The 24,488-nt window shown below is 39.4% G+C and overlaps 1 pseudogene; it reads left to right on the top strand.

Moving 5' to 3' along the window:
- Positions 1-686: 686 nt before the first annotated feature.
- On the top strand, positions 687-19,444 carry LOC146304299 (E3 SUMO-protein ligase ZBED1-like; annotated as a pseudogene).
- Positions 19,445-24,488: the final 5,044 nt, after the last annotated feature.

The raw sequence follows: 24,488 nt of genomic DNA on the forward strand, positions 1-24,488 counted from the left end.
GGAGATATATTTTAAATTTTGCGTGTCTAGTATAGATTTGAAAAGAATCTCAAGTCAATCTATGTTCGGATTCCTCATTAGCTCAACTGTAATTATGCATGTTCCATATGCAAAAACTGCATCCTTACTGCAGCGGTCCTGGTTTGATTCCAGTCAGAGTAGGGAGGAGGCTTAAGTGTTTCTTAAGCAGAGGAGAACATGACAAAGAACTGATGATTGACAGTGAGTTAGTAAAACGCTATGGATTGGACTGTGCGGGGATAACATTTGTGGTCGATCTCATGAGAGATGTGCTCATGTAACAATAATAATGATAAACTTTTTTTTATGTACCATGTTTTTAATGTTACCAAGTACTTTACAAGATAAAATAGAACTAGACAAGGCTGATAAATCTTCCATAACATCAATAACAATCAGAGGTGTATAGTAATGAAGTAGATGTACTTCGTTACACTACTTAAGTATTTTTTTGTGAGAATTTGTACTTTACTTGAGTTGTTTTTTTTATCAGGACTTTTACTTTTACTTCACTACATTTAAAAGTTTAAAAAGATACTTTTACTTCGTTACTTTGACATTTGCCACCTTGTTACTCGTTACAAATTAAAATAATCTCTGCATGAGATTCCGAGAGGACGAGAAGAACCATGTAGGCTACGGTACTCTCGCGCTATAAATGCGGAATGCGCGCGGGGGCGGCAGAGAGATCACTACAAACGTGGCAGCCGCAGAGCATGTGGATGAGGGAGACACAGAAGACGGCGCACAGCGTTCAACAGAAGCCGACGGTGACGGTCACCCCTGGTCTTACTTGGAAAGTATGTTCAGGTACCTTGGGATGGAGGGAAATTCCTACCGAATGAAGTGCATCTTATGCCTTCCAAAGTGCCACGAAATAAAGGCCTTCAGGAACTCACTGTCCAACCTCAAAAAACACATTGAAGTAAGTGCATTAAGTAAGCAATGTTATTTCATGTGGCAGGAGGGATTTAAAAGTTTTAGCCAACATTACGGTCAAGTTGCTAACGTAACGACGTGCTAGCATGGTTGCGAGCTAGTAGCAAGTTGCTAACGCTATGTGCTAACGTTAGCAACTTGCCCGTATCACACGTGTGGTGGTGTCAACAAATAAACCTACCACACACACACACACACACACACACACACACACACACGAGTGTTCTGCAGGAGTGTCAATAAACAGGGTTAGCATCTTAACTCGAACGAGGCAGTTTTCCTCCCACATGATACATTTTTAATATCAAGTGCTTCACTTTTTTGAAAAATACACAAATAAATCATACAAAATCTGTAACTTGAAGTTAAGCAATAGGCTATTGAAAATTTGTCTGTTCATAGGAACTGTAAAATGGCATTCTGTTCAATCAAATAGCTTTGTGTTTGTTTTTTAAATTGTATTTGTTGTACAGCAATTTGATGTCCAAGCTCAGTGTCCATGTTTTAGCTTTAAACAATAGATAAAATATAGTTGTTGATAAGTTCAACTTCTCCACTTGAACCAGAAAGTTTGTTTGTGTGGTGTTACTGTTCCTCAGCTCATGAGGATTCCCCCAACATAGTTAAAAAGTGGAAAAAGTGGTTCTTATGTTAAATACGTTGTTTATTTGTTGAATGGTATTCTATACCACATTTCATTCACCTGAAAAAGTGAAATAAAAAACAAGGAGAGAATAATTTTGTGTTGTTTTGTTTCCTTTCATGTGTACTATAAAATACTTGTACTTGTACTTTTGATACTTGAGTATATTTTTTCACAAGATACTTTTGATACTTAAGTACATTTAATGTGAGGTACTTTAAGACTTTTACTCAAGTAATATTTTTTTAGGTGACTTTAACTTTTACCAAAGTCATTTTCAGTTATGGTACTTATACTTTTACTTAGTTATTTTTTTCAAGTACTTTATACACCTCTGATAACAATAACACTATGATGCCAGAAATGAAAGTGATCATAACAGGGAGACTTTGGTCTGTTACAATCAGCATCAGCAGAGTGATCACACAATTACAGTGCTTTCACAGTCTTACATGGTGATACAGTTGATTTCATTTCCATTTGGCTTGGGGGAGAGACATAGCTGAGGTGGAACAAAAACTGAAATGGGTTGTAATTTGGAATGACGTTGCTGATGCCTCCTAAAACCCAAACCATCAGTATATATACATTTGAAATTTTGTCGTAGAGCATACCTTAAAGGGGACCTATTATACTCATTTTCGGGCCTTTGTATTTGATTTTTGGGCTGCTGAGATTGGTCGCACTCAAAAGGGCTGGCGAGCGCTGCCAAGCCCGGCTACCGGCTAATCCAGCTTCGTACTGGCCCATGTTGACAAAACAGTCCCCTGTGACGTACCGTAGACAGACAAACGCGGAGGTATTTTTCTTTTGCTGGCTGGGAAAAAGCAACTCTATCCACTTCTGCCTGGTGCTTGCCTCCTTAGGAAAGCTAAACCAAGGTAATTTTCCCTCACACCCGAACAAACATTTTCTGGGAGCCATTGCTCAACGTGCTAACACTGTGAAATCTTTGTAGACAGCAGAGTAGCGCACAGTGATGTAACTTCCGAAGCAGAGCGGGGGAGCGGGCAGGCCTAGAGCATATGCCTGGGTATTACCATATAAGTAAGTCTGGCACACATTAACATCAATGTTACTACACCGTTAAAAAAGACAGTAAAACACAGCATGCAAAGCCATCCAAAACAGCTTGCAGGGCTCACTTCCAAATGCATGAACCTCATTATTTGACGCTTTGGAATCGTTTAACACGAGTATCCGACATTGTGACAACATTTATAGGTCAGAAAAGAGGAAAAGCATAATAGTTCCCCTTTAAACCGAGAATTAGGCATCAAATAGGATTAGCCCCTGACCCATACTGTTCTTTCTGTTCCCACAGAACTGTTGGCTCCTTTATTCATGTTGTATGAAAATGTCCAGGGATTCTAGATTTCTGGGCAAAAGTTGTTAATACCCTGGCAGGACTAATTGGGGTGGTATTACCAATGCTGTACATCCTGCTGTACATCTTCTAAATGACCATTCCTGTCTCTCCCTCACGGATAAAGCACGCAAAATCTGGCTGGCGGGCCTAACTGCAGCCAAGAAGATTGTAGTCCAGTGCTGGAAACTTCCTCACAATATCTCAAATATTAATTGGCTCTGGAGCTTTTTGGACATTCCCTACCTGAACTATCATCAGCAAGGATTAATGATGCAGGACCAAACACAATTTTAATGTGGATAAATAGAAAAATAGACTTGAAAGACTTTCTGTCTAAATAGGACTGCTCTGATCATCTATCCTGTTGGTTGCTAGAGGGGAGTTGGGGTAGGGGGCAAGAAGGGACAGGGAAAGAGGTTGAGGGCTGGGGGTACATAAACCTAAAATGTAAAATGGCAATTTGCTGGACTGGCTTTTAGCCTATTTGTTATTGTTCCAATAAAAATGAATGATAAAAAAAACTTAAGTATCCAAAAGTACACATTACAAAGTACATTTCTTTTATCAATACACTGCTTATTATTTGAACCTTGAAACTCTCTGAAACCACCACAATGGTGCTGTGACTTACTTGTAGGACCATGATGAAACACAAAGCCTAAAAAAACTTCAGCATAGAAATGCAATCAAAAACAAAAAGGAAAGCTATTGTCATTTTTTCTGATGTAACTATTAAAATTAGATTGAAGCCAAGGAAGTGCTCCAAGTCTGTTAAATAACTGAGATTTCTTTCTGGCTTCAGGGGCAGTATAATTGTGTGGTATTTTTCACCCAAATGAAAACAATCCAAGATTAAAAGCCTACCTGAAATTATTTCTCCTTTTCTAATTATAACAACATCTTGAGATTTAATTTTGTCTTTCTCCTGCCATCATCATTACTGAGTTTTGTTGGAATGAAAGAGGGAGTGCTTGCTTGGGCTTGTTACAGAGTGCCTGGATGACGCATTTCTGCTTTTGCATCAATCCCAGTTAAGAGTGGGTACTATACTTGGTTTCCTTCTGTGAGGAACACAGCATGTGGCCAGTCGCATTTTAGAAAAGAAGAAACAACAACAGCTGACTTCAAAGTAATGACAACCTTTCTAGAAATGTGGTACAATCGTACAAGAGTACAATATTTGTTTCCAGAAAAACAAATATTTAAGTAAAGTACAGTACTCAAGTAAATGTACTTTCTTACTGTCCACCCCTGTATATATGGGGTGGATGATTTTGTACTGTAAATACTTACAGTGTGCAAGATTTATGCAGGATCTGCTAGTGTCTCTAAAGACTGGAACACTTTGTAGACTGCTCAGCAGTGCAGTCAAGAGTACAATTATTGAAAAGTCATTCATCGGTAGATGTGTTCTGAACATGTGCCTCCTTGAACCTGCTGTAAGTGCCGGGGGGGACATGTACTTGCTTCTGATAGCAGTGATGATGCAGCTTGGCAGCACTCTTCGGTTACCACAAACAAGATGTTCTCCTCTGACAGCCCACTCCAGCACCGCATGATAGGCTGCAAGTCTGTACTGGCTGGACGAAAAGAAAGGGTTAAGATGATTTAGAAATGTCTGAGGGCAAACTAATGCATGCAACAGAAAAGGCGCATCTGTCAAATAATTCTAGGTACAGATATTACATGCATGAAGACATATTATTTATACTTACTCAATGGATATTTGACCATTTGGTCCCTGTGGCTTTTGTTGCCTCCTCCAATTTATTTTGGCCACATGAAAGAAGGTATCCAGCACTACCCTGCTGGTCAGAGGGCGGAAATCCTGTAAGGTGGCATGGTGGAAAATATGAAAATTAAGACAGACCCCATGACCAAGATTGTCTTTGTGGTGTTTTAATCGAACTTTGCAAAGGATCAGTACACAGTCACACACAAAGTGTAAAAGGAACTGATAATGAGTCAAGAATGTAAATCTGTTTTACAGGGTTAGGAGATGAAGGAGGTTGGGTCAGGATGGACCTGAAGTGCTTATTGGGAGAGTCGGGATGTGATTGTGTTATCAGAAGTTGTTCTTCCAAAGAGAGAATAACTATGTGTTCAAGGACGAGTAACCAGTTAGAGCCACTCATGCCATTTACACCATGTTTTTAGCCTAAATATTACCTGTTGCCTCTCAGACCGGATCTGTGTGCACACGCCTGAAGCAGGTACACAAGCTCTCGCCCAAGTGGTGTAGCTGCAGCAAAGAAATGATGTTCCTCTTCTATATCAGTCCTCAGACATTTTCTTCTTGGTTGAAAGTTTGCAAAGTCAACTGTACGCATAACAAGTCACTATTTCTGAGAAGATCTCGCTCTGTCTGAGTTGCTTCCAGGTAGCATGTAAACACAGGCGTGAAAGTATCGCACGACCTTGTATATCTCATGTTGCGCCGCTTGGGCAACAGCTTGTGTACCCACTTCAGGTGTGTGCAAGCAACTCCGGTCTCAGAGGTTACAGCTGACATTTAGTCTAAAAATATGGCGTCTCTTTGGGTCAAATTTTAAGGTCGCAGCTTACGGACACACAAAGAGTATGGAGACATTTTGTGGGGGTTTTTGTGTTCTTTTTTTACATTTTAAAACTGGTCACCATTCATTACAATTGACCGCAACGCTGTTTTCCACTGAAGCTCCAGGAGTGTTTTGTGAACTGGAGATCTTCACCCATCCTCACATCAGCACAGGGATGAGTAGATATCGAGAGAAATTTAATTTGTGGGTAAACTATCACCTTAGGCTCTCAGTACTTTCTAACCTCTAAATGAATGACTGTGGATTAACGTTTAGGTTCTCTGTTCTCTGCTGTTTATACTTTTAGGTCACTGCTTTATTTTACCATTTCTTCATATTCGCTTAAGAAGTAATGGCAATGCTTCAATTTGTGTTCAACATTGTAGAAAAAGGCTATGTAGCAGTAGGTTTGGGCCAAAAATACACACATATGTGTAAAGCCATTGATGGAATTGTACTTTTGGAATTGGTTCTTAAGTGGGTTAACAGGGTGTCAAGGCCCATCCCTTATCTTGGGGCTCTCGAGTTGCTTACCTGGTAGTGCACATGCCCCATATGCAACACTGAAGTCTTTACTGCATAGCCCCTGGTGCATAGCCCCCTCTTCTATGTTTTGTTATTGCTACATGCCACAGCTTGTCCTGTTATTAAAAAAAAAAAAAATGATTATCATATTACATATGTGCGAGAGATGTTTGTGGACTACAGTTCAGGGTGTAACACCATAGGGCCCTTCAGGCTCATCAGCAAGTTAAAGAATCTGGGCCTGAACAGGTGATGGGTACCTCCCTCACCCGCTATGTGGTGTGTGTGTGTGTGCGTGTGTGTGTACATGTGTGCATCTTTGTAGGGGTAAAACTATAGTGGTCCTCATTGCATGTTTTTTTGCATTCACTCTGCTTCATGTGGATGTGAACCACAGAAATACAATGTGAGCTTAATGCTGATGTAGGTAAGTTCAAAGCCACTCGATAACATCAATCACATGTGCACTCCGTGTAATGCATACATGTGTATCAAGGACGCAAGTGCAGAGAAAACCAAGTCGGGAAAAGTTTGAGTCTGTGAGTTCAGACGCATTAAATTTGCACAAGGGAATCAAAAGTGGTATTGGAAATCTCAATTCTTAATGATTCTGGAGTAATTGTAATTTTGGAACTGGTTCTAAAGTAAAACCGGGTCTTGATGCCCATCCCTAATAGCTACTGCTATATTTTGTAGGCTACTTTTACAGTATGGCTTACAATTTATTCAAAAGATATTATCTTAACCCTTGTGCATTCCTGAATAAGTACAGCACATACTAGGGATGCACTGATGGACCGGAACCAGCCGGTTTTCAGCATGACCTGCCCTGACCGGTGACCAGCCGGTCAGCGTCACATATCCGATTCTGTGCCCGTCATTGTCACACACGAGTTCTGCACAATGGTCACGTTATGTGCGCAGCAGACAAACTGATATCACTGCTGATAACAGCTACACAGAGAGAGAGAGAGAGAGAGAGAGAGAGAGAGAGAGACTTTGTGTGTGTGTAAACTCATGGACTCTCTGACTTTCCCTTCTTGCCCTCTTCTGACTTTTGTTCTGTTTTTCCTGCACCTGTGTCCTTCATTAAGCTGTCTGTTTACATGAATGAGATGAATGAGTGAATGTGTGACTGTGGATTTTTGAGGGACTTTGAACTTTACTACAAATAAAGCTCAAAGCTCACATTTAATTTAATAAAGTCTACATCCACATCAAGTATAGTTTACAGCAGACATACAAAAACAACTTTGAAGACTGCAGGATGAGAGCCGAAAAAAAACAAAACATGCTTTTATGCTCCAATGGCAATGGGATCAAAAATCGCAGTTTTGCCAGTAGTCAACGGGACAAAAATATCTTCTGGGTGTAAACTGGGGAGCATTTTCATCACACAGTTTATTTTAGACATATTATAGGATATGAAGTTAAAGTGTCTAAATTAACACAAAAATACACAACCTGACCAAAGCATATGCAATATGCATTAACACAGCCAAAATGATTGAAAAAATAAAATCCAAAAGGACAAAAATGTCCACGGGTGTTATTGAGGTTTAAATAGTGTTCATAATTATGCCTCCGCCCGCCGAAGGTGCCGGGCCGGAGGCATACTGTTCTCCGGTTGTCCGGCCGTACGTGAGTCCGTGCGTCCGTGCGTCCATCAAAGATTTTTGTTTGCACGATAACTTTTGAATGGGTGGACGGATTTGAACCAAATCTTGTGTGCTAAAACTCTATAATAGGTACATGAACTGATTAAATTTTGGATGCCAACGCTTTCCAGAGCCGCAAAATGGCCGCCTGACAGACCTGTCTCTGAAAACACACTTATGCCAATGACTTGGTCAATTTTAAAGCTTTTTTATATTTGACTTTGATATATTTTTGAATAACTATGTTGGATACTATTAGGTAATAAAGGTAATAGCTCTTTCCTTGCAATCTTTGTTCATTAACTGTATACTGAATCAATAGAGCCATAATTCTCAAACTCCTGGGACACTTGCAAATAGGATTTATAATGAATCAATGGTTTCAATCAGGTGTAGGGAACACAAAAAGTCACAGTTGTATGAAACTGTTGCAGGCGGAGGCATCAGAATCGACGCTTCAGCGTCGACTTCTACCCGTTTTCATTACACCATGTCTTAATAGGGGCTTTTTTTAATTTTAAGAAATATCTAGTTGTAATTATCTTGACAGATTTTGCTATTGCAATAGGATTTGCAATATTGGAGGAAAGGATATTTTTTACATCTTTATTCTCAGTTGAAAAACACATTAAAATGATTATGATCTGTTAATTTCAGGGATCTGCACTAAACTAGAGAATGATGTGTTGGCCAGTACACCTCTGCAGCGCCACAATATTTAATTTAAAATGGTATTTTGACCTTCCCTTTGCCTTTCAAAAATGTTGCGCATCCTGTGATTTGAAAATTGCAGCAGAACATATTGCAAATGTGACAAAATTTTGATTCTGTCCTATTTTTTGGATCAACCAATCACACCTTTTAAAAGAATAAGTCATACCCAGCAACAGCGTCAACCACACCTCCTCACCAAGACAAAAGTTTCTGTCCCTCCTCCTTTTTTTTCATTTTTTAGAATGTTTGTGAGTACCGCTCCAGATATTCAGAGGAGAGATACATGGCTTTCAGTGAGATGTTGCAAAGGTCAGACTTTAAATAGAGTGGAATTGGCCATGGACATTGCAATCGACACAATTCTAATCTTACACTTGGTCTAATCATGTTGGTTGGTTAATGGTTTAATAATTTGTGTATCAATTACTTTGTGGCTGATCAGGTTAATTATCAGCTAATTACTGTCAGTTTCTAACTGCAGTATGCAATAAATGGTTGCCCTTTGTGTGTCTTTACCTGTCACTCACTACTGAAAGTACACAACACAATAAATACCCGATATTTTTATAATAGTGAAATATAAAATTAGCTTTTAAATTGTCTGATTGACTGCATTTATTTAGTGGTTTGATTAACTGTTTACAGTCTAATAATGTGTGTTTGTGTTGGTTATTTACAGTAGCTCATCTAGCTAATTATCAGCTAAAACTGTTTCATCTTCAAACAGTGTAATTATCACCTACTGTTTGTTTTGCCCTACAATTTGGCCAGAAAGCCCCAATAAATTTGAATTCATCATAGGCCAAAGTGACTTCTCCTAAAAATGACCTCATTCCAGGCCTGAGTATAGGTTGCCAATAGCCTGTTCTGACAAAGAAAGAACCAATATTTTTATAGTCATACTTAAGCTACATCACATGGAAGCAGCTTACCTTAACGGTGATAACGCACTTGCCACTCTGCATTTTACACGCAGCAGCAAACTCCTGGAACATAAATATGCACACAAAGTGTTAAAGTCAAAAACATGGTGACACAGAATATTGCGTGGCAAAAACATAATATAGGACAAGCAAATGTATAATTTCTCTGGGTTGAAAAAAAAAAAGAAACATTCAAAGTTTAGCCTCACTGGCAAATTTGGCATGAATGCAACGAGTTGTGGCAAAGGACAAACCCATCGTTACTTTGTGATCATCTCATGAAATCTTTTAATTGATACAGCAAAGTATGTAGTAATTTGTGTGTTACTTTATCTTTTGTTTGTTCTGTTTTGACCTTCACTTTGCCTTTCAAAAATGTTGCACATCCTGCGATTGCAGCAGAACTTATTGCAATTGTGACAAAATTTTGATTAATTGTTCATCCCTAATAAGGGCTAAGTTCTATCTGTCCTATTTTTTTGATCAACCAACCACACCTTTTAAAAGAATAAATCATACCTGGCAACAGGGTCAACCACAACTCCTCACCAAGATAAAAGTTTCTGTCCCTTTTTTTTCATTTTTTAGAATGTTTGTGAATAATATTCAGAGGAGAAATACATGGCTTTCAGTGAGATGTTGTGGTGAGGACCTGCAATTACAGGTGCACCTCAAGTGTATTTAACGCAAACATGAAGAGAGCAATAAACATAATATCTGTTGCAACAATAACTGCACCCCCAACTTCTGAAAGTAAAGACATGAACATGCTGTTTGTTGGTCTGAGTAAGCATGTGCGACCTTGAAATTGAAATTCTATATATATCAGAATATAGAAATCAATACACATTGAGGCCAAAAGACAATAAAGACAATAAATATTGAGCTCCAAAAGGAGTGGGAGCGGTCTTCAAAAATGTCAAAACTACATGCCAAAACAATTTGTGTTATTTTTAGGGATAACAGACAGTTTACTGTAAAGAGTGAATCTGTAATTATGTGTCCCTGGAGTCTATTACTTATGGCCACTGACTGACAGATAATGTGACTTGGCTGATGCACAGAACATTTACAAAAACTGTAAAGAAGACATTATTATTCCAAGCATATGGTCAACACTGTAAGTAGTGAAGCTCTACTATGTCATGTTTTTATCTTAATATAAAAGTGCAGTGTAGCAGTAAATGCATTCCCATAAGGGGCTGCACCTAATGATTATTATGTAAAGGACCAGTGTGTAATAATTACAGGAATTTATGTACATCAATGAGATATATTACATATAAGTATGTTATTTATTATTAGCAATCAACGTAAACTCATAATCTATATGTTCCCGTTACTTTAGAAATAGCCATTTATAGTTACATACTTTCGGGTCGACTTACGGAGGTCATCATCCTGCGCCGTCTACGGCAGCGCAGAGCGGACAAACTGCACTAACAGTGAGTCTTGGGAAGCCCATGGTGACCTTACGTAGACGCCGCAGCGTAAAGACGGAAGTAGACGGGGAGGATAGACGCGGGTGATTGCTGGCAGACCATTTAGTGTTGTGAACCTTGACTGGCACAGTTTTGACAAATGGAGGATCATACATACACTGTACCAGAACAAAAAGCAGTGGACAGTGAATCCCCGTCATCCAAGAAGCGGAGACGCGAAGAAAGTAAACGCAAACATGACAGGAAACGGCAAAAACACGAATCAACATCGGCATAGCGTTCACACGATGGAAATCGCTGATGGAGGACAAACGTTTTCACAGTGATGCCGAGGTTGCCTGTTTTCTGCTGGACAGGTAATTCATCCTACACACATAATTGTAGTTTGTTGTGAGATAGCTTTCGCTCGCCATTTTGTCCGCTGACGGCCACCATACTCTTGGTGAGAGAGGGGCAGTGTCGGGTAAATCCTCTTAGTTGCAATCTAAGGTTTGAACGCTAGATGCCACTGGAAATCACACACTTCTCCTTTAAATTATTAATCTATTGATTAATTTACTGATTAATCTGACATTTTTTTTTATTATTCAATTATATAACAATTAACTTACCAAAAATTACAGATAAAAACTTGTCTTATTAATAATATTTTATTCAATCATAATCCTGCAAAACAGACAAATAAAGCATATTGGAATAATGATAATAGTGTCATATTTTTAAAATATGTCTAATTTCCACCCTATTTTTTCTTTTCTTTTTATGAGATTTTATAACATGTATAAACAACCAAGATCAACCAACATAAACAACACAAACATAATATATTATCCATTCAAAAAAAAAACATGCAAAATTAACAAATGCTGCACAATATTACGACTAAAAAAATTAAGCAAATAAAAAAAGACATTGTCCAACAATGTGATAATGACATCAACAGATGTCATCAGTAAGCAAGTCAGAGTTTCTGGAGGAAAAGGTGTAAGGGTTCCCAAAGGTGACAGAACCTGCCCGATTTGTTTTGTTTTTTTTCCTCCAGGATAATTTTTTCTGGCTTTTTTGCCTTTATTTGACAGTGGCAGCAGAAGATATGACAGGAAAGGGGGGTCAAGAGACAGGATGACACGCAGCAAATAGGCCACAGGTGGGAGTTGAACCAGCGGCCACTGTGGAGGACTGATAACAACAGTACATGGGGCGTGCGCTCTACCAGCTGAGCTACAGGCGTTGCTCCTTGGATGACTTGTTATTGAGATCATAAGTCAGTTTCTCCAGAGGAAGCACAGCTGATATCTGTGATAACCACATGTCAACTGTGGGGACCTGTGGGACAGACCATCCCAACAAGTTGCGCTTTTTAGCCAAATATAAAAGAGCCGTTAACACAGATTTGACATCATTATTAAAGAAATTGTCTGAAATATGGTGCAGCAAGGAGAACAAAGGAGTCAATAACAACTGTCTGCCAGTAACCTCCTGATTTACAGAGTGAAGCTCTTTCCAAAATATGTGCATGCACTGGCATGACCGGGACACATGAAGCAAATGTACCTTTGTGTGTTTTACATTTAAAACAGAGATTTCAGCTGTTGGGGAACATTTTCTGGAGGCAGACAGGTGTACAATAAATCCTGTGTGGAAAAAAAATGTAAAAATTTTGCTGACGTGTAGGAATTGAGGTGCATTTCAGAAAGATCCCCTTGCATCCTTGGGAGACCTGGCTGAGATCAATATATCTCTTAACTGACAGTTTCAAGCAAATCCCATTCTTCCTTAAAAGAGATTCTGTAAAATCACAATTTTGGAGATACTTAAAAGAATCTCTGTGAGGGATATTAAAATCTGTTCTAATTTGCTCAAACTTCAAAGCCAAAGATCATCAGACCTGCAAAATCAAATAGGCCACTCCCTCAGACCAAAACTCCTGATCTGTACAGGAAGATCAGGGTTAAACGTTAGGGGAGATCCAACATAAACGACAGACAGGTTATCTAGGTGTTTTCTCACATCCACATCAACAGTGTGTTGTAAATGATTGTGTTATGATCAAGGGAAGTTATTTGTGTCTAAATTTTTGATAAAAGGGCGGGGATAACATGCTAGAGACTGGAGACCAATCCATAAAAGTTTCTTGCGTATTTGTAAACCAATCTGACATAATTTTGAACAGAGCTGACTAGGGCTGTGCGATTGCCTCTAAATTTCAAATTGTAGATTGTCATTGCTCTAGATTGCCAATACACGATTAAATTGGCAAGGGGGCAGGGGCGGCACGTGTCCTTGGCACGTGTCTTATGTTGATCGCTACCAGTCAGCAACAGTGCCAACACTGACCCTTTGGCCACTTTGGTGGCAAAGAAAAACACCACATCTCCAATTTGGGAGTATTTTGGGTTTATGCCAGAGGTGAGCCAACGGACACAACAAAGCCTATCTGCAAAATATGCAACAAATGTGTGTCCGTGAAAAATGTTCAGACAACCAATTTATTTGCGCACCTTCGTCTTCATCAGCTGCTGAAGCCACAAAACTCCTGATCCCCCAAGCTAGCACTTCAAGCACTGCAAGTTTATTCTTTTTGTTATAATGACGTTATTTTTAATGTTTTGCATCACATGCAAAAGTGAGCGACACCGCTGCGCTGAGCAGGAGACGTGTTGCTCCTCCTCACTTCAAGTCGCTGTCATTAACTTTTAACCTGCAAAGGCGGCAGTGCCGCAACACTGTAGGAATTTATGAAAGCCCTTGTGTGAACATTTCAGTAGTTACACATTAAAACAATATTTATTTGCAATAAGCCTACTCTGTTGAACGACCCCGAAGCATGAGCAAACGGGCTGTGTCAGTTCGAATCAAAGAGATGCGAGGAGAGGAGAGGAGAGGAGAGGAGAGGAGAGGAGAGGAGAGGAGAGGAGAGAGAATGTGGATTGTAGGTCTGTTTGTAAACAGGGCTTCTCTAACAGTCATGTATTTCCTCCAGAAACATCTCTTAATGCACAGTAGAGCGCCATTTTTTTTTTTTTCAAAATCACCTTGATAAACAGCAAATCGCCTGGCAACCTTCCAATCGCCAATATATGATTTAATCGGTGATCGTCCCAGCCCTAGAGCTGACCAATAGTCGACAGCACAGGTTTTGTTTGTTTTTTGGTTTGTTGTTTTAACAACTGCCAATTAGAACACGTGTTGTTTTTTTAACAACTGCCAATCGTAGCACAGGGATTTTACAAGATCAGAGGGGTATACTACGAAGCAAGCTCGTCTTAATGCTGCTGTTTATTCTAACATGAAAACCGCACATTAAACAATAAAACTCCATACAGCAGATTTAAACATGAGGAAGTCTGTCTGACACTGTCCTTTGATGACAGAGACGTGGACATCACTGTTTTTGACCAACCCAACGTAAAATGAGTGTAACTGATTTAAGATAAATGATGATGAATTTTCTAATCAGTGATCTGAGCTGCAATATCATTGAGACAAAACAGATAACAGTAAAAAGTATTCAAAGTGTCTGTAGTTGCTTCATCATTATTTTATTGTGTGGATTGTATACCATGTCAATTTAAAGTGTTAATATGATCTGGAGCAAATGGGAAAAATGACTCTGCATCACCAAACGGAGGTTACCATGACAGCACGATGTATACAGTTTGTGCCGCTGTTACATTTTTACATTATATGGATTTGTTCTGTGATATTACGAACATACAGCTCAGCAACTTTTCATTTTTAACGTCTTTCCTCAGTTTAAAAGCTATATTGCTCATAAACAACCTTGTTAGGACAATAATTAGTTAAAGAACAGCGCGTTTTACAGACGACTTAATCTGAAACTCTGAACATAAGCTGCTCCCGACCAGGTTATGAGTTTAGCATAAGTTACCATGGTTATCTAGCCAGGTTAAAAGAGAGCCACCTTCGTGACACTGAAAATCCTGGCTTTAGACTCAACATAGCTTGTTAACCCATTAATCTCGCTTCGTAGTACACCCCTCAGATAAAAGAAGAGGGGGATTTTACAACAGCATAGCAAAACACAGGGAATTTTCTATGAGCACAAGGGTTGTTTTTGTTTTTTTGTTAACCCTTTTGCTAACCCTAACCCTTGTTACAACAGTCAGACCCTTTACAGCTGCCAACCACGAGACAGGTGGGTTTTACATCAGCCAATGATGACAGCCAATAACAGCACAAGAACAAATAAAAGAACATTTTTTTCTTTTTTTTTCTTTTTACAACAGCCAATCACATCATAAGTGATTTTTAACAGTCAATCCGAACACTGGATTTTCTTTACATGAGTAAATAAGAGAACAGACAGATTTTACAGGCAGGGCTGTCACGGTAACCAGAAAAATTAATTAAAGCGATACTAAGAAGCAGAGGCGGTGAAAAAAATTGATTATTAATTAATCGCAATTATGTTATTAATTTTCAAAAATCTATTATTTTTTGCATTGTTTTATTTTGAAAAAATGTTATCCCGCGGTCAACAGAAGTTGAACGTCACGCGAGCGCGCCCACTTTCAATTGGCAAGTGCGTGCAGCGGCCAGAGCGAGTGAGCCATACAAGCAGGTGTGTAAAATGGACGAGAAACAACCAGCAACGAGCAACCAACTAGGGGTGCAACAGATCGCCATCTACGGTTCAGCACGCATGTGATCCGCAGACCACATGTGAGCATCATAGTTTTACTGTCACTGTTACTTTTGTATAAGATATAATACCCGAAATCTCAATGCAGAGCTGCAGTGAAAAGACAGGACAGATGCTGCTGTGTGCAGCGCATCTCTGTGAAGAGCGACCGATTTAAATGCCGTCACATCGCCTTGAGTGAAATCCAGACCGTAACTTTTTTTCACTGATGTAACTATGCTATCACCAAAGAAACGGATCATAAAACTGTGATGCTCATTGAAACTTTGGTAATATCAGCTGTCTTAACTTCAACACAGCTCCTCTCTACTCACTGGTGATGACTGATTGATCATGACTTCTAACCAATCAGATGTGCTGTGCTGTAGGCGGGACACTGAACCAGACTATAGAGCGTAGTTGTGTATTATACTGTACAGTGTATAATGATCTAATATATGTATAGTATATACATAGTACAGCACTGTATAAGTTTGAAGATTTTAACATAATTTCCATTATCATTACTATTATCATTATTATTACATTACACAACTATGGTGATAATTACAGACAGACAAAGATCAAAGACAAGGGCATTTTTAAAATAATTTAACCCTAATCCCACCACATTTTTCTTTTTTGCTGATCTGAACAATTATAAGCCTTCCTTTAGTACAACTTGATCAGTCATAACACAATGTGCTGTGTTCATTTCTGTGTTCTACAGTATATAAGCTAGTAAAGCTACAATATGTTTTGCCAAGTTAAAACAAATAATTCTGAAGTTACACCTACACTACACAGGAAGTGCTTTGAGTTGTTACTCAATAAAAGAATTAGGTAATTCAGCAACTGACTGTTTTTTTAAATGGTGCAATAACTTTGTAGTGTATTTTTGGGTTACTGTTGTCAAATGGAAAATCAATAATCGCTAATCGAGAATCGTTAATAATCGAAAATCGGTGGGTAATCAAATCGGGACCCACCGCACTGCATGGTGAGCCACCGTCACCACCGCACATGAGCTGACCTCACCACACCTTACGTTGAACAGGAGACAATGGCAGTTGCGCTTGTACCGAAACCAAATGTTACTTCACCCCTTTGGGAGCATTTCAGCTTTCAGCCAAATGAAAAGGGGGAACCAGCTAATTTAGATGAGGCCGTTTCTAAAATCTGTGGCAAAAAGATCCAAGTAAAACGAGGAAACACTTTATTTTAAGGTCTCACCTAGCAAGTTACCATCCAACTATGGAGGCGAGGCTGCCTCCTCCCACACCAAGTCGCATAGCAGCTCATGTCAGTGCCAGCCAACAGCTTGGAGTCTCCTTGAGTTGCCAAGTACAGCATTGAAAGTGACAGGCATAAACGCCTAAGAGATGCTGTTACACGGTACCTGGTCGAGGAGATGGTGCCGTTTACTATGGTGGAGAAACCGGCATTCAAGCCACTGCTTCAAAAATTTGACAAGTGGACTATTTCACTGCCACCACTGACATGTGGTCAAGCATATATATGACTCCTTACATGAGTTTAACTGTACATTACCTGACCACAGACTGGACTCTAAAATCATGCTACCTCAAAACAATGTTTATGCCCCAGAATCACACATCCGACAACATCGCAGAGGCTCGCCGCAGGGCATTTGATGAGTGGCCCCTGGATGAGAAGCAGCTGGCGTGCATCACGCAGGGCTCCAGACTGCGACTAAATGGTCGCATTTTGCGACTAAAATTTTAGACAGTGCGAGTAAATTTTTCATCTACTCGTGCATGACAAACTTCTGCTCCACACTTCAGCCCAGTAGTTGACAGTGATGCACAAAGGAGCTAGTTTGCATTGCTATCGTTTCATTACATTCATTACAATGCATTTCTCCTCTCCTCCGTGACGGCGGGTCTCCCCCCTCGCTCCTCTCTCACACACCCATACACCGGTCTGCAGTTTATATTTATTTCAAATGGCACCGGATATCTCCTTATCTATGTTTTCACTATAGATCAAGTAGATCAGTATATCAGTTCAATAAGAACTGTCATTTTATTCCTTTTAATGCATTTTCATTTGATCTGGTTGGATTACTCTTTCAATTCATTGTAAGGAGAGAGAGAAAGAAAGCGATCAGAATGATGGGTGAGTTACAATGACTTTTAACAGGAGAGAGAACGCGCTGCAATGCACTGTTCATTCATAAACTTATCTGTGCTGTGAAGGTAATCTGAAGACATCAAGTCAGGCAGCAATATTCAGCTCTACCTCCTGTATTATCTACATTTTATAGACATTCTAGTTTTGATGAAAAAGGCATTTGCATGTATAAAATAAGACAATGATAAGCTTTCCTCAGTACACCGGTCATCATTTCTGCCGAACAACCGCCATAGTGTGATGTGCATGTGCAAGGGTAACATATCTGGTGTGACGAATTATGGCCCACTGTGATTGGTCCAGACCTCACATGTGATACTAGCTGAATAAATGTTGTCTTTTTGTCAAATGGAAACTTTTTTGTCTTAAGGGTGTATTAAAATCCTGATTTTAATAATTAAAAATAAAAGTTAAGAAAATATATGTTCTCCCAGTCATTTAAGGTGGGCCATTGTATAAGTGGGTGGGCCCAGGCCTGTTAGGCCCACCCATAAAGCCGTGCCTGATGGCTGGATGGATAGATGCATAAATAAATAAATGAATACAAACAGTGTTCCGTTGCTAAAATAAAAAAATGTGAACACAAATCAGTGTTAACTGTTTATTCAGGTCCAAGTGCTCTGTAATCATGGTAATGGGGTCCTTTGGCGAGAGGGTTCTGCAAGGACAGACCACGCTCATTCCAGCCCAGTCTTGCTGGGATTATTTATATGTAGGCCTATTTTAAATCATTACATAGGCCCAATAGGTTTACTAAAAATCTGAATACTGTGAATATGAATAATCTTTTAAAATGTTGCCCACAATTCATTCATTCAATGAAACATCGATGCAGCCTAAAACTGCCCATACAACCAGTTGCTGGCTTTCTGAGATGGTTAAAAAAATATTTTTCGTTTAGAAAAAAATTACACTGAAATGAAAAATAATTTAAAATACAGCCTATTCATTTAAAGAATTACTAAGTAGGTGTAGCCAGGCTAATTTCACTTCCATAATTAAACGGCCATCACTCTGTCCATGCAGGACTGTCCTACAAGATGGAACTCCAAACAGAAAATGGTGGACCGAGTCTTGGAGCAAACTCCAGCTATAAAAAGAGTTCTGGATGATCGGTGGCATCAGCATCCCATGCCTAGCTGGCAGGACATTGCGGTTTTGGAGTCGGTGAACACGGCATTAAAGCCAGCGGCTGAATTTACGCATCTGCTGTCTGGCGAGACCTATGTCACAGTCTCATCCATTAAATCCATCCTGAAACTCCTCACTGAAGATGTTTTAAAACCATCGGACGAGGACACCACTCTGACCGCGGACATCAAGCGGAAGATGTGCAGTGTTCTCGAGGAAAAGTACAGACCAGCTGCCCTACAAAAAACTTTGGCAAAGGCCTGCTTGCTGGACCCTACATATTAGGGCAACAATTTTGATGATGACACAGAGGAGACAAAGTACGCGCTGATTGAGGAAATACTAGACGTGGAGGACGGAGGGAGCGGTGTCAGTGCGTCAGCTGCTGCACAACAGGAGTCCTCGGCGCAAACAGCGGTGCCACCAGTGGCTAAAAAAAAAACCCTTAGAGACCTGCTGAAGCCATGGACAACCACCTCTGCAACCATACCCAAGAGAGTTTGAGCCGACACTGAACTCACATGCTACCTCCAGGAGGACCCCATCGACTCCAATGCAGACCCACTCGCATGGTGGAGTGACAACCAGGGTAGATATCCTCTCCTCTCTAAAGTCGCCTGCAAGTACATGTGCATTTGCGCAACAAGTGCACCATCGGAGAGAGTTTTCAGTGCAGCTGGAAATATTGTTACCCCTCTCCAATCCTCTCTGAAACCACATAAAGTGAATATGCTGGTTTTCCTCGTGCGCAACAAGGACATGACCCAGGTATAAATCATAGGCTATTTTCTTTATAGGCTCAAGGAGAATTTTTTATAATTTTTTTTAATTGTCTAGTGCCTCGTACATCTCACATTACGGAATGTAATTTTAAGATTCTTTTATGTGAGAATGTAGAAGTTAAAACTTAAAATCTGTGGCCAATTCATCAGGATAGCGCGTAGTTTAAAATTTGCTCCTAAGATGTGTCGTCCTGCTAATGAGACGGCCAGCATACCTCGCCAGCTAGCAAAATGACTGGGCGGTTACCCCGCTAAAAAGGGTTGTGTTTTTTCTATATTGTTTGTGTAACATTTGTGTGCAAAATTATTGTTTTTTTTTTTTGTTTTTTTTTTATATGAAAATTTAGTTGTTATCTACTCGCCCTCATGCCAACTGAAGATCAGGTTTAGTTTTTTAGTCCACAAAACACTGCTGACTTTCAAAGGAAAACAGCATTATAGAATCCTCCAAACAATGGAAGTGAATCATGGCTAGTTTTCAAACATGGAAAAACAAGAGAAAAAAAAAAGACTACATATTACTCGTCTGGTGTAATCCAAGTCTCCTAAAGACCCAGCACACCAGGTTGACTAAAAGAATGTTATTTACACCATGTTTCAGCCTGAATCTTCACTCTAGATCCTTAGGTTTGAGCCTCGATCACATGCACACTGTCTTAACTAGGTGTGTTTGTTGTGACGGTGTGCAAGGGGACTTGGATTACACCAGTATGGAGGAATTTTATGTTTTTTCTCTCCCCAGTTGTTTTTAATGTTTGAAAACTGGTCACCATTCATTTACATTGTTTGGGAGATTCAGCAACTCTGTTTTCATGTCAAACTCCAGCAGTGTTTTGCAGACTAACAAAATATGCCCGACCCTCAATTGACTTAAGTTTGAGTAGATAATGACTAAATTTTCATTTCTGGATGGACTATCCTTTTACATAGTGCAGGGCTGTATGCTTACTTTTTTAGGTGGTAGCACTGGTGCTAGCAAGTTAAAAATTTTAGTAGCACAAAAAAAAATTTAGTAGCACACACAGTTGGACAGTTACTTAACTTGTTTATTGGCTAAATTCGATACTGATCAGAAATTCTAACAATGTTAACTCCCTGGCTTCGTCTTAATTTCCATCCTAATTGGTTGTTAAGGACAAAAATGTCCACCTCCATAAAAACTACATTAAAAAAGTACAGATTCATATTTTTCTACTTTTTTCTGCATAAATCTCTCAAACAACTTCAGTCCTGCCCCCAAAACTACACATTCAATCATTTTGAGAAGTTTAACCCTTTAAATGCCTGTTTGATTACTCGATATCACTGTTATTATTTATGAAAAAAAGCAAAGAAATTTAGATATTTTCCATACAACAAATGTTGGGTGGCTGGGGCATTTTTTTTATCAGTCTTGGATATGTCAAGGATTAACCAAAATACTGACTTTGATGCATTATTAGTTTTTGTGTAGCATCAGATTTAGACGTTAAGGACAATTAACTTCCATTCAAACCACATTTTTTATCTCAAAGTTGCTGATTATAATCATGCATTCTGTAATGTTAGGGTTTCATCTTTGAGAAAAATAGTAAAATTAGTCATTTTTACTGTTCAACACTAAAATCTGCCATTTACTCACCATAGGCCTATGCATACAAATCTTGTTATTTCTTAGTGATAAAATACTGCAGTAACACTATTTCCACTTTTTTTCCACGTTTCCACTGAAATTATTTTTAAATCAGCAGCAGATCTTTCAATTCTTATTTATTTTACGTACTTGAACATTCAAATTGAACACTCAAAACAGAACAATATGTTACAAAAAACTTGACTTGAGGCGAGGTGAGCATCTCGACAGGCGATGTGTCGCTTTGTAATACTGTGTTTATAAACATTGTCACGTTTAAAGATTGTACTCCCTGTGATGTATGGCGTATTCCCTGCCATCAGTTCACCTGCCGCCACACAATATTTACAAAAAGGCGCTTTTTTGGTTTGTTTACCTGGAAATGTAGTTCTTTTGTATTCGGATTGAGAAGGACGGTACACACTTAGAACTACAACTCCCGTGAAGCATTGCTACAACAACTGACGTATAGGACAAGAGACAGCCTATAGCAGGGGTGTCAAACTCAAACACAGAAAGGGCCAAAATTTAAAACACAGTCTAAGTCGCGGGCCAAACAGGATTAACATTTATTAAACTTTTTCCTCAATAAAATAAATAAGATTTAAAATAATTTTTTTCTTCAACAATAACAAAAGAAAACGAGAATATTTCAGCTCAGAATATTTCAGCTCACATATCCAGGTGGGGGTTACATTTGAAAATGCTTGCTTTTTGTCTGCACACAAGATATCGCACATTTTAATCATGCAAACCCTCAATGGCACTGCATTTGGCATAAAAATATGCTCATATAATAATATTACAAACCCATCAGTCCATCAGGTACAGATGAACATATTGACCTGCTCAATTTAACATTAAGGCCAAAACACACTGAGAACTTCAACAGAAAAGTCAACTGTAGCTTCTATGGTGCACTGCAGGCTTCAGATTTAAAATGTAACACCACAGAACCAGCAGTATTTTAGGAAAAGGTTAAACTGCACACTGACACACACTGAGGAGATGAAGAGGAGAGACAGAGTCTGGACTCTTCATCATGACTTAAAACTTGACAACATTAATATTATGATTCATGATCATAAAAAGTTTTTTATATCAAGTCGACACATCTGTCCATATTGACTCTCTCTCTCTCTCTCTCTCTCTCTCTCTCTCTCTCTCTCTCTCTGCTGTGGGTCAGTCTTATTTTTATTTTTACCTGGTTTCAGGTGGAGCTGCAGCTCATCTCCCTCCTCATATACTTGTGTTTCTTTGCACTGAGTCAGTTGCCTAAACAGACAAACCTGTTTACATTGTCGTTTGACAGAAGCTCGCGTCTTCGCGACTGCAAGCTGATTTATTTCTCGAGTTGCGCGGCAGCTGACGCAGTGCATTGTGGGACTTGTAGTATGAGTGGTGGGAGTGCTATTTACCGACGGGCCATTCATAACAGACACATGAAATTATCTCGCGGGCCGTATGTGGCCTATAGCCTTGTTTTCCCTACTATTTTTTTTAGACATGATACCAGCGCAACTCCTTCGCACTTGTGCGAGTGGACACGTATTTCTCTTCGCACAGAATGATTTTTAGTAGCAAATGTGACGAAAATTGTCGCACTGTACAGCCCTGTAGTGCTTTTAGCTGTGGGCTGTATAGTGTATATGGGAGAAAAATAGTCAACATGTTGTGCTTTTAACCAGCTCACTCATTTGAGACCATAAATAAGCACGAAAGCATATACTCTTCAATATTGTTGAAAAGTGTAAAAAGTGTTGAAAATTGTACTTTTCAAGTTCATTTTCAGTAATTAAGAGAAGCTATATTAGCCAACACCTTACAGTGTTAGTGGTAACACTTGTAGAGTTACAAGTTACTATGTGAGAGAATTAATATCAACACTGCATACATGCAATGCAAGAAGTGTTGAATTTTAACTCAAAAAGTGTCAATAATTACACTAAATTAGTGTTAAGATACCAACTCTCCAAAAACAATAAAATTAACTATCTGTGTTGTGGACCCATATAGACATTTCAAAAGTGTTCAAAATCAATTCCAACAGTGTTAATCTGAGTATACAGATTTTGCGGTGTAGCTGGCAGCATATTACTGTTCACACAGTGGCAGTTAAAAACTCATTTCCTGTTCTGACTTAAGAATAATAACAATCTGTGCTGACCATGTCTCCCCAAACATCATCCAGACTCATTTAGGTCTCTTCTTTTGTTTTTTCCTCACTGCTAAGCAGTACTACAGCAAACTGTTGCACCAAGTCAGCCTCTGTTTTGTTTACATCTGCCTACCCATGACTTCACAAGAGCTTGTGCTTCCTCTGGTACATAAACTTAATAAGACTAAGGCTAAGAGTGATCCAGAGCACTTTTGGAGAAAATGTAAAAGTTATTTCATAGCTAGTGTTTTATTATGACTGTATGAAGGAATGTACAATTTAATTTTCCATTAAAGAAAAGTTACAAAAACATGTCTATATACTGTCAATTACAGGTCTTACAAAGACAGAAAAGCAGAATTTGCAATGGTCGACTTTAAAGGGGACCTATTATACTCATTTTTGGGCCTTTGTATTTGATTTCTGGACTCCTATAGAGCAGCTACACACATTCGCCCGCACAGAAAGCTTTGTAGATCGTCAGGACGCTGTGCCTCTCGCTGAATCTCTTCCTTGTATTTTCTGCATCCCACGAAAACGGTCTGTGTAATTTACTCCACCCCCTGGCCCTCCTCCATGTACGCCTCCCGCCGAGCCCACTCCGCTGTGATTGGTCACACTCCCGAGGACTTCCGAAGGGCTGACAAGCGCTGCTGAGCTCAGCTACCGGCTAACCCAGCTTCGTATTGGCCCGTGTTGACAAAACAGTCCCCTGTGAAGTGCCATAGACAGACAAACACGGAGGTATTTTTCCATTGCTGGCCGGGAAAAAGCAACTCTATCCACTTCTGCCTGGTGCTCGCCTCTTTAGGAAAGCTAAACAAAGTTAACTTTCCCTCACACCCGAATAATCATTTTTGGAAGCCATTGCTCAACGTACTAACACTGAAATCACTGTAGACAGCAGGGGGCTGTACTACGAAGGAAGCTCAACACAGCCAGGCTTTCTTTGCACGACAAAGCCTAAAACTGCAATCAGAGATAACGGGTATCATGATGGTGGTTATCAACTCACTTTGTTAATCCAGGCTTTCGTCTTCAGACTCTGTGCGCATTCATATAAAAGGGGCATTTGTTGCATCATTTGACTCTTCTTCCACATGAAATTAAGCGATCGCGAGCCTTACTTAAGTCAAATCATCAAGTTGTTATAATTATGAGCTGTGGAAAATATACAAAATACATTACGGCAAAAAGCAACATTGTTGCTGCAA

The sequence above is a fragment of the Lutjanus erythropterus genome, unplaced genomic scaffold (assembly GCF_056507025.1).
Source record: "Lutjanus erythropterus isolate fLutEry1 unplaced genomic scaffold, fLutEry1.hap2 Scaffold_156, whole genome shotgun sequence".
In the NCBI taxonomy this organism is placed as follows: Eukaryota; Metazoa; Chordata; class Actinopteri; order Lutjaniformes; family Lutjanidae; genus Lutjanus; species Lutjanus erythropterus.